At 44.0% G+C, this 7841-nt stretch overlaps 1 pseudogene; it reads right to left on the bottom strand.

Annotated features, from left to right (window-relative positions):
• Nucleotides 1-4786: 4786 nt before the first annotated feature.
• LOC102853866 lies at nt 4787-6404 on the bottom strand (annotated as a pseudogene).
• Nucleotides 6405-7841: the final 1437 nt, after the last annotated feature.

Here is a 7841-nt window from a genome sequence, read left to right as displayed (position 1 = left end):
TTAGGGAAGAAATGCAGGACTAACATTATAAAATAAAGCTGCATTTCTTTGGCTGATGTTGAGAAACAATGCTAATTAAACATTTCCAATAAAGTTTTATTAAAAAGAAAAAAAGCAGGAGATCAACATTACAATCCAAGAAACTAATCTAAGTATGCACTCGACAATGAAGTACATCTGAGTATGGATTGAAAAAGGTTTGTTGGTTTGTTTTTTGTTTTGTTTTTTTTTTTAAAATACAGCTCAAATAAATAATCTCCCAAGTATCCAAATAATAAATCATTTCTGTAGGCCTTTTGTTGAGGGGAGTCATTAACAAAGAACTAAGGATTTATTGCTGTGAAAACAAATCTGTAGTACAATAGTCTGAATCTTGGGTAATAAGCATAATCTGATAAATTGTTGTTGTTGTTATGTGCCGTTGAGTCGCTTGTAACTCATAGCGATCCAATGTACAACAACCCTAAACCCTGCTCTGTCCTGTGCCAATCTCACTATCTCTGACACACCCATCCCGATTACCCCAGTCACTGAATCAATCCACCTCCTAGAGGGCCTTCCCCTCCTGTGCAGTCCCTCCACCCTCCCAAGCATGATGTCCTTCTCCAAGGACTGGTCTCTCCTTACAACATGTTCAAAGTATGTCAGATGAAGCCCCAGGATCCTTGTCTCCAAGTAGCAGCCTGTTTTAACCATCTCCAAGATGAATCGGTTTGTTTTCTTAGCAGTCCCTCTCATACTCTTCTCCAACACCAAAGCTCAAAGGTATCAATTCTCCTTCTATCCTCCCTAGTCATTGTCCAACTTTCTGATGCATAACAAGTGATTGCAAAGACCATGGCCTGTATCAGATGCACTTTAGTCTCCAGAGAGACACCATTGCTCTTCTTTAGAGAGGTCCCTAACAGCAGACTTTCCCATTGCAATACGTCTTTTAATTTCCTGGCTGCTGGTGCCAAAAGTGTTGATTGTGGAGCCAAGCAGACTACAGTTGTGAACAATCTCAATCTCTTCACTATCCATCCTGATGCTGCCAATTGGCTCAGTGGTGAGAATCTTTTGTCTTCTTGACATTGAGCCTCAATCTATATTGGAGGTTGCAGCCCTTGACCCTCTGCAGCAAGTGTTTCAGGTCCTCCTCAGTTTCAGCATGTTGTGTCATCTGCATAATGCAGATTGTTGATAGATCTTCACCAATCCTGATGCTGCATTTCTCCTCACAGAGCCCAGCCTCCCGGATAATTTGTTCTGCGTACAGGTTGAAAAGGTATGGAGACAGGACACATCTCTGGCATACGCCCTTTCCAGTGTTTCCCTGCTCTGTTGTGACGACTGCCTCTTGGTCTAAGTATAGGTTTCGCATTAGCACCATCAAGTGTTCTGGTATTCCCATTCTTCTCAGAGTAAGCCACAGTTTGTTATGATCCACACAGTCAAATTAAGAAGTTGAAAATGTAATGAACGGGTTTTGTGTGTTCGCACGCAGTCGCCTACCTATAAGCAAGTTGATCCAAAAGCAACTGAGGTATCAAACTTCAGTTGAGTTCCGACAACAGAGACATCTAACATCAGTTGAGACCAGACAGTGATAGAAGGTAACTAAAAATCACAATTCAATAGCACACAAACTCAAAGAGCCTTGTTTGGGTTTTTGTTGTTTTATTTGGTTTCTTTAAATTCTTCTGTGTGAGTTAATTCTTTTTTAGTACAGTGACCCTGTGTTCTCCTATCTTCTTTTACTGCTTTTTGGAGCATTCAATATCCTGCGCAGAGCATCTTTAAGTATTACAACTTGAGGCTTGAATTTGTTCTTCCTTTATCTTAAGAAATGTCAAGTGAGTTCATCCATTTTGATGATGTGACTCCAACTCTTTGCATATTTTTTTGTTTTTAATAATTTTTTATTTTAATTGTGATTTTAGTGAATGTTTACAGAAAAGTTAGATTTTATTCATTCATTGTTGCATATTTTATCCCTTTTCCCTCCATTCCCCCTCCCCCTATTCACTTTTTTAAGAGTTTGTTCTGTGGTGCACAGTTTCCTCCCTCCCCCTTCTCCCCTGTCCTCTTTGCAATGCACTGCAATGTACTGGGCTGTTGTATGTATAATGCTCCAACATATATTCCTTTAAAACAGTCCTTTCTTTCATCTGTTTCAATGCAGTATTCATTATTTATTCCCTCTTAGTTTTCCCCATACCTCCATGTCAGTCCTATTTTACAACAGTGGTATTATGCAATATTTGTCTCTTGTGCTGAGATATTTCACTCAGCATAATGTCTTCCGGCAAATGAATTCCATTCATTTTGAATATTTCATGAGTTCCTTGTTTTTCAAAGCAGTGTAGTATTCCATTGTGTGAATATACCACAGTTTCTCTATCCATTCGTTTGTTTGTGGGCACTTAGCTTGTTTCTGACTCTTTGCAATTATGAACAAAGCTGTAATAAAGTTGGATGTATGTCTTTAGGGTTTCCTAAGTATACTATCATATCATCTGTACATAGAGATAATTTCACCTCCTCTTTGCCAATTTGGATACCTGTTATTTCCTTCTTTGTTTTATTGCTATCACTAAGACTTCCAATATAATATTGAACAAGGGAGGTGATAGTGGGCATCCTTGCCTAGTTCCTGTGTTCAAAGGGAATGCCTTTAATCTCGCTCCAGTGAGAACAATGTTGGCTTTTAGGTTTATGGATATACTTTTTACTATGTTGAGGAAATTCTCTTCTTATTTGTTGAGGATTTTAATCAAGAAAGGATGTTGGATTTTGTCAAAAGCAATTTCTACATCGATTGATAGGATCACGTGGTTCTTGTTCTTTGCTTTTTTAGTGTGATGAAATACACTGACTGTTTTTCTTATGTTGAACCATCCTTGCATACCTGTTATGAATCCCACTTGGTCTTTGTCAATTTTTTTATTAATGATTTTTAATGCAACATATATCATTTTTACAGCATATTCTTTCCATTTCCCTCCATTGATTCATTGTTGCACATTTTCCCCCTCGCCCACCCCTCCCCCCAGTTCGTTTTTCTCTTTGAAGAAAATAAATATTTCATTGTTATATGATCCCCACAGTCTACAATCCACATTAATATGCATTTCTTTTCCTATAATCTTGTCATGAAAATAAAACCTAATCCTATATTCCCTTTAAACAGTTATCTCCCCTTTCTGTTTCAACGTTGTGTACATTGTTTATCCCGTCTTTTCTTAGGTTTTCACCAACCCTGATGTCACTCCCATTTTACAACAGTGACACTATGCAGTATTTGTCCTTTTGTGATTGAGATATTTCACTCAGCATAATGTCCTCCAGAGTCATCCATTTTATAAGTTCTTTGTTTTTCAATACAGCATAGTATTTCATTGTGTGAATATACCACAGCTTCTCTATCCATTCATTGATGGGCACTTGGGTTGTTTCCAACTCTTTGCTCTTGTGAACAAAGCAGCAATAAACATGGGTGTGGATATAGCTGCTTGGGTGGCAGTTCTGGGTTCTTTAATGTGTATTCCCCATAGGCGGATTGCTGAGTCAAATGGTATTCCTATTTGTGACTTTTTTAGAAAGTACCATATTGCCTTCTGTTGAATTATTTTTTTTTATTCTATTGGCCAGGATTTTACTCAGGATTTTTGCAACTATACTAGTGAGAAATATTGCCCTATAATTTTTTTTTATCTTATGTGGTTGTTATATTTTATTTTCCAAGTAATACTGATTAAAAATACTTACACATCTACCTAAGTCCACAGTTTAGCACTCTTATTTGTATGGCTTTAAAAGTTATAGTACAAGATCTTTACATTAAAGAGTTGGGTGGGGGGGAGTTTCCATTCAAAACAAAGCCTGATATATATGGTTTTCTCTGTACTTTAAATACATTAATTTTTTTTAAATGATGCTCATCTTTTTTTTTCTTTCATCTAGCAGTAAATTACTAGTGCAAACTTTTCATCAAAATGAAGGTTACCACAGATGTCAATGGATTTTTCCCAACTGGAAATGGCCCTTCAGCTGCCATTAAATGAAATGTCTCGACGTTAAAAGGAAAAGAACTGGTGGATGGTATTTATAAACAAAAAATAGAAAATACTATAGCATCATCTACACACTGCTCCTTACCACACAAACTCTGAAAGAACCAAAGATGCTTTACAGAAGCTCTGTCGGCTTTGAAAAGACACATGGGTGTGGTTTTTTTTCCTTTACATTCTAGACATTCACCACCACTCTGTTCCTGCTGCAGAGATGGCATCTGTGATGACTGGGGTAGACACGGATGTCATTCAAACTAAAGGAAGCCAGAAGCCGAATTGAACTGAAGTTAACAATGCACTTTTCTTCATGCAACCTCGTATTTCCTAAGTATTCCATTTTCTAACATGCATTAGAATACATTAATTGTATTCTAATGATTTACATTTGATTTTACAACAGGAGGGGAAATAAAATTTAAGGAAGAACATGACCTGGGAAAGGAAGGGAAGAACCCTTACGACAAAGAAAAGATACATTTGTACCAACTCTATAAACGTAACAGAACCCATTAAGTTTCCAGAAATACACATCTCAAAGTCCCCTATTCACTGGAAAGTTCCCTCTTTTGTGGCATTAGAGAAAACGGGGGAACCAATGTGCTTCAACAAAAACAGCACAACAGGAAAGAGTTAACTTTGGTCCATTTGTCTGTCAACAAGGACAGTCACACTGTCCAATAATCAGCTGGAAAACGCAATACGTAAATGAGAAAATATATTCATCTGTTAGTTCATTCTACAACTGACAGGGGGGTTCTGTCCTCCTCCTGTGCCTTTTCAGCTGGGGAATCCGTGGCTTTGGTCTTTAAGTCCCTGTGTCTTCAGGATCCTGGCCGGTATCGTCCACACCGTCGGCTTGGGCAGGCAACGTTCTCTCCTCCTTGATGATCTCAGGGCTCACAGTGACCCAGGTCCCCGCGTCCAACAGTCCAGGGGGTACTTCCACTGGTATGAGGTTCACACGGTCCACGTGCAGCTCCTCCACGTGCACCTCAGTGCCCTCCTCGGTGTGGATGTAGCACATGTACCTTCCCGACTTGTTCTATAATTGTCATTGATGTTACAGGTTCTGTTTGCACATGAGTTTCTACAGAAAGAACTTCTTCCGTTATTAGATGCTCTGAAATATTGTAAGCATCACTCAGATGTCTCCGTAACTCATTTCCTTGCATGAACCACAAATCACACAAAGTACAATGATTGGGTTTATCTCCAGTGTGAATTACCAAGTGATCTTAGAATTGGTCCCAGCTGTTAAACACACTGTTACAGACCTGACATTCATAAAGCTTATTTCTTCCCTTTTTTGCCCCTATTCCAGTTTGGCATGCCGTCAGGTGACATTTGAGTGTGCTATTTCTAGCAAATCGTTCATGACAATTTGGACATTCAAAGGGTTTTTCACCTGTATGTTTTCGAAGATGCTCTTTAAAATGTCCAAAGTGGTCAAACTGTTTCTCACAGTACTGACATATGTGAATTTTTTTGCTTCTTACTGACTCCACCCTCTTCAAGGTGGTAACAATTGAGGTGCTGTTTCCATGCCCTCTCCCGAAGATACCTTTTATTGCATGTATCACACTTGAAACTCTCAGTGGAGTGTGATTTCATGTGCTCCTGTTTGCTTGTGGGGTCAGATGCACAGCCATCTTCCTCTTTAATCTGCCCTTTTCTATCACCTGGACGATACTTGCTGGTAATATCGGCCAACAGGGCTAATGCAGAATCATCAGAGGAACCCGTACTCTGAATGTACTTCATGGACTGCCGGGCAGAAGCCACTTCCTCCAACGTCTCCATGGCTTCATCTTCGACTTCAATCGTGCCTCCTGCAATCTCCACCTCAATCTCCACAGGCTCTGATTCTGCACACGGCAACGACTCAATGATCACATTGGAAGTTTCTGCAATCTTTCTCTTTTTTGCCTCATTTCTTCCTGCATTATTTTCCTCAAGTGGAGCTGCATTTTCTTTGTTCCTGACTTCAAGGGCTTTAATGGCTTCCAGCATCTGGAGAAACTATGCCGCTTTCCAAACATCATTGGCTTCTTCTCCTCCTTGTATCATTAACTTTGCTGTATATGTGAACTCAATCAAATGACGGAAGGCCATTTTACTGACACCTTCTATCTCCACCAAAGGTTCCTGAGTAAATTCCTGAAAGAATTTGTAGAAGAACTTACTGCAAGCAGCCAAAACAGCCTTGTGGGCCTTAAAATGGTGCCCGTCCACGATGAGGATGATGTCGGTGAAGCGTTCCTGCTCCCGCTGCTCGTTGAGCCGGTCCAGGATCATCTTGTGATGCTCAGGGAACTCCTGCAGGCACTCCATCGTTTCCTCAGCCTCCATGGCCGCAGGGCTGCTTCAGAGAAGTAGGAGCGAGCAGCGCGGACCCTCGCGTCACTCACGTCGACGTGCTGCGTCAGCGCGCAGAGCGCCGGTGACGCAAACGCTGGGCCAGCGCAGCGTGGCAGGCAGGCTCCGCCCCCGCGCTGCGCACCGGGGCCGGGCGGGGCGAGGCCGGGCGCTCGCCAGGGACGGGCACGCGCGCTCGGGCAGGAGAAAGCCGCGCTCTGAGCCGGCAGGGCCCGCACACGGCCTGGTCGCGGCCTGAGCGTCTAGATCCTCTCGCCCCCGCTAACTGACGCCCTACGCGGCCTTAAACTGCTGGCGCGCAGACTCTAACTCGCCAACCCCGGCAGTAGGCTTTAAAGCCTGGTCGCTGGCCCCGCCCCCGCCCCGCCCCACTTCCCCTGAGGTCGGGGCGGCAGCTCCCGACCGAGTCCCGCCCACCATCCGGCCCCTGGCTGCCTCGCCGGGCTTTCCGCTCCCGCAGCTGGGCTCTCCCCTACCTGGGCCTGGCCCTCCGCCGCGGCTCGCCGGGCATCTCCCTGTCCGCCCGCGGGCTCTGTGCGCTCGCTCCCGCGGAGGCCCGGCGGCGGCGCGCAGGGTGACGGCCACGGGGGCGAGCACGCTGGGCCACCCACCTGTGCCAGTGCGCGCCTCGGGGAGGTCCCGCCTCCGGCCGCTCGCCCCAGGGCTCCCCGGGCCTGTGCTCGCCTCGGGGAGGCCCCTTCCGTCCGCTGGCCACTGGGCTCCCCGAGCCTGTGCGCGCCTCGTGAGGTCCCGCCTCCGGCCACTCTGCCACCTGGCTCCCCGAGACTCTGTCTGTGCTCCTGGCGAGGCCCCTTCCGTCCGCTCGGCCACCTGGCTCCTGGCCCTGTTTGCATGCGGGGCCTGCCTACCTAGGACGTCCCCTGCCGCCTGCACCTCCATCCTCTGGGCAGTATTACACAGGCCCTCCTCACAGAAGCCACGATTTGGAATCGCCTACACATGACGAATTTAGAAGAAATAGTTTCTAGAAAATAGGATCATGGTCTAGTGCAAGAAAGTAACTGAAGGACTTTAAGTATGAGCCGAGATGAATGTAAACATTATAGCTGATACTCAGAGTTACACTCCCCCACCCCTTCTCTTTTGTTTAGAGTTACTTTGAATTAATGAGTTGTGTTGGAGAAGAGTACTGACTTTCTTATGGACTGACAAAAGAACAGCGTTATTTCACGACTTTGGGCCTGTTGCTAGAAGATATTCTTGGAGAGGGACGTTATGCTTGGAAAGGTGGAAGGATACAAGGGAGAGGAAGACCCTCAACTAGGTGGATTGACACAGTGTCTGCACCAGTGAACTCAAATGTGTCAGACTGAGGATGGCTCAGGATAGGACAAGGCTCATAGTGAGGGACTCCATTTTGTAACCAATATGTCGTTTTAGAATGTATGC

The sequence above is a fragment of the Elephantulus edwardii genome, unplaced genomic scaffold (genome assembly GCF_000299155.1).
Source record: "Elephantulus edwardii isolate Elephantulus edwardi_28Jun2011 unplaced genomic scaffold, EleEdw1.0 scaffold00353, whole genome shotgun sequence".
NCBI lineage: Eukaryota > Metazoa > Chordata > Mammalia > Macroscelidea > Macroscelididae > Elephantulus > Elephantulus edwardii.
This window is presented reverse-complemented; position numbering and strand designations above follow the sequence as displayed.